Source organism: Lathyrus oleraceus, chromosome 5 (genome assembly GCF_024323335.1).
Source record: "Lathyrus oleraceus cultivar Zhongwan6 chromosome 5, CAAS_Psat_ZW6_1.0, whole genome shotgun sequence".
NCBI lineage: Eukaryota > Viridiplantae > Streptophyta > Magnoliopsida > Fabales > Fabaceae > Lathyrus > Lathyrus oleraceus.
The window spans coordinates 583,197,683-583,201,499 of record NC_066583.1 but is presented as its reverse complement, the minus strand read 5'-3'; the positions used below and the strand labels follow the sequence as shown (position 1 = coordinate 583,201,499).

The following is a 3,817-nucleotide window of genomic DNA, read 5'->3' as shown; positions in this document are numbered from 1 at the left end:
CCCAATACCCGGTAAAATGTAATTTACTTCCTTTGCTTTCCCCAGCGGATTCGTTCCCACGGTGGTTTATCCTTGATATGTTCATCCTAACCGGTGACATATATTCTTCCTTTTTGGTTTTCTACCTGTCACACCCCAAAATTCACCCTACCCTTCACATCGATCATATAGGTCACTAATACAAACATTTGCATATCATCTTCATCCATGCATTTCATTCGAATAAGCATGGTACAACTAGAGACGACACGTGACTTGAATTCATGTGTTTCTTGGTGCATTGATGCATTTGGTTAGTCATTTCATTCTAGCATGGTTTAATACGATTTACAAGCCTTGTGATCGCTTGGGTTCATTGGTTCACTGCATGTCGTTATCCGATTTATCTTTTCATCACTGCATCATAACATTTTTCCATTAATCTCATTTTCGAACGGATTTTGATTTCAAGTTAATTCAAGAAAGTCGAATGGATTTTTGTCCGAGTTAATTTTGATTCAAATTGATGTTTGGAAATTCGGATCGACTTTTGGAATTTTAAGCATTGTAGAATTTTATTTCTTTTTTCTATTGGGCCATTTTCTTGGTTTATAATAAAGCCCATTCACTCTTTTTTTTGGTTAAAGCCCATTCACCTTTTTTAGCCCATTTAACCATTTAACTCTTTTAAATCCAAATATCCACTTATTCAAACTATTATCCATTTTGTTCCAAATCCAAATCCATTTATTATACCATTTTTTTCAATCCAATTTTTAATATCATAAAACCATTAATAATATCCATTCCCAATTTTACAATTAAAATTTTAAAAAAAACAATGCAAAGCTGCTATCCAAAGCTGCAAACGCGAAGTGCAGCTACTGCTATAGAAGCTGGCACAAGCAGCTACAACAAGGCACAAACATGAAACTCACAAGCCATGAGCAACCAAATTGAATACAAGCTGGCAGTGAAAGTTAACGGAAATTATAAGCTATAAGTGCATAAACAAGCCGCTAGCAAGTCCAAGCTGATACAAAACAACGGCAAAAGCTGCTACAAAACTCCCAGCTGCACGTAAACGCCGACAAGCCAAAACGAAGGCAACACTTGAGCTGCATCCAAAAGTACAAGCTACCTAAATATAATGGAGAAAGCTTCAATCCAAACGGCAGCAAAATAAAGAACGCAACCGCAACAATAATCACAAGCCAGTGCTAAACGGCAAAGGCAAACGCAGCTCGCAACGCGTCCAGCTGCAACAAATGAACAAGCTGCGTCAAATGCAGTAAAAACAAAAAAAACGCAGAAAGGAAGAATAAAAAGCCAAACGCCAAGCTGCGAAATCAAAGCTTCAAATGCACCTGAAAGAAACGGCAAAATGCATCATGAAATGACGCATCCAAAAGCCACGTGCAACATCAAAATACACTGCAAACACAAAATTTGAATTACATCAAACGCGTACAAAGACTCAGCCAAACGCACGTGCCAACGGCAATTGAAACGCAACTGTAAATCAAAAATGCAGATTACAATTCATTGAAAACTCACCCCAAGTTCAATCCTCAAAAATCTCTATAAATACATGGTTCTACAATGAATTTGGCTCGAAAATTTTGTTCAGAACTCGTTCTTCTCTCTTTCTCCTTCCCTCTAACCGAATCCTCCACCACCTTCTTCCCAACTGTAACAAATTCTCGATCGCAACCTCCATCAAACCACAAACCGACCATCGTTTCCACCACGATTCAACTCACGTACCAATCACCATCATATAACCAAACCTTCATTGATCCGCAAACAACCTTCAATCTCACTCCTTCAATTACCTGTAACCAACACCACACCGCATCCAATCACTAACAGAAAATACCAGAAGAAGAATCGAAGAAAATGGAAAACAGAACGGAGATGACGAAGGATAGCAATTGAGAAGAAGAGTAACGCGAGGAGGAGAAGAATCAAGAACCTGAATCGGAGCCGCCGCGTTCGTCTCCTTCCATTCGTCGTCGCCGAAGTGAATCAAAAGGTAGAAGATTGAACAAGAAGTGGAACGCTTGAATTCAAAATCGACGCCGTTCAAACTCGAGACCGCCTCCGCCATCACCGATAGGCTCTCTCCTCCTTTTGCCTTGTCGATCAGTTTGTTGTAGTGTGAGTTGTAGTTGGAGCCTATTTATCTTGTTTGATCCATCTCCGCCGTTACCAAGTCATATCGTGATGTCTTAGATTTTGTTATTTGGAGTTTATTACTGGCTTCAGCTAGGTTAGGAGGTGGGGGATGGAGCGAGGTCGCACCGTCGCCGGTAATCTATGGCTAGGACGACGCACGTTTGTTTGTTATTCTTTTTCTTCTGGTAAGAGACCTCCGATGATTAGTGAGAGGGAAGGATCCAGGCGTTATTATCCACTAGGTTTGGGCCTTAAGTCCAATTTAGGCCCAAGTTTTTTCCAGCTGATGTACATACTCCCTCCATTGTCCATATACCCTCCCGCGGTTGGGCCCTAGGCAACTTTTCAGGCCCATGCTGTTTTTGGAGATGGATCCACCTCCATCGCTTTTGTTAATTGGCATAGTTTAGTAGTATTAGATTGAGTTGTGTTAATTAATTAGTTAATATTAGAAATAATTGGTTAATATTAGAAATGATTAGGTATAATTAAAATGACTTTAGAATCTAACTTTGATTGTTAATTATAGAGATTTGGTAATTGTGTTGGAATTTAATTGATAATGGTTTTAGGACTTAATTGTGATGATTGTTTAGAATTTACTTTTGAGAATTGTTTGATGATAATTGTTTTGATTTAATTTTAGAGTATTGTTTTACTTTGGAATTTGTTTTAGATTTAATAGTTGATGTTGATTTTAATTCTATTATTTTACTTTGATTCCTAACATCTAACAATTAATATCTAACTCTTTACTATTCCACATCTAATTTCTAACTTTTAATTTCCGCTTCTAACATTTACTTTTGTCATTTACATTATATTGCTTTATGCTATGTCATTGTACATTCTCACTTCATCTTAAAATAAACATAAAAATGGTTAAGACTTAAAAAACACAAAAAATAAGAAAATTCCCTTAGCATGGAAAGGACATTGGACAATGGATTTAGAGATTTACATTAGGACCCTTGCATTTTGACTTGGACTTGTATGATTGACCTATGCAACTTGGAGTTTCTGAGGACTTGTAATCTTTTATTGCAAGAATGGAATGCATTCATGGCACTACCCGAGGGAGACATGTTTTGTAATTTCATTATCCAACTGTTAGTTTAGGATACAATTGCACACACACGGTTTTCTCTTGGGCTACCTGACAATGAAACCTTTTATTTCCTGCACTCCCTTGTACTTTACATGTACCCCCTCCCCTTTCCGATGTATGCTTTTATGTGCTTTGTTTTTTATTGCTTTATAGCTACTCCTTAGGCATTATGAGCGTTCACCATTTCGTAACCAATAATCAAACCCTTGATTCAACGTCAAGCGGTCTTTTTTCAAATCAAACTCAATAAGCAAACCCTTGATCCAACGTCAAGTGGTCTTTTCCAAATCAAATTTAAAAACATAATAAATGGCGATTAGGATCGTACGTCACGAGCCTTAAGCGATAAAGAAGGGATGAGACTGGAGTTTTCTTACACTCATTCTGAATGCTTCAGACACAAGACGTTTGGCTTGGTAGTTCGAGGTATTCACCTTTATCCATAGTCTTTAGTATAATCCGAAATCAATAACACTTTCTCAAAACTTAAAAATAACACAACGCATTCAAACCTTTTGTTTGAGCCTTAAGGCATCACAATCGAAAACCCTT

At 37.6% G+C, this 3,817-nt stretch overlaps 1 long non-coding RNA gene across 1 annotated transcript; it reads right to left on the bottom strand.

Moving 5' to 3' along the window:
• Positions 1 to 832: 832 nt before the first annotated feature.
• LOC127086669 (uncharacterized) lies at positions 833 to 2,722 on the bottom strand. The gene is made up of 4 exons (XR_007789545.1): positions 1,955 to 2,722; positions 1,537 to 1,814; positions 1,347 to 1,413; positions 833 to 1,238 (listed from the first exon to the last, which is right to left on the bottom strand). It is a non-coding gene; the product is annotated as an uncharacterized LOC127086669 (long non-coding RNA).
• Positions 2,723 to 3,817: the final 1,095 nt, after the last annotated feature.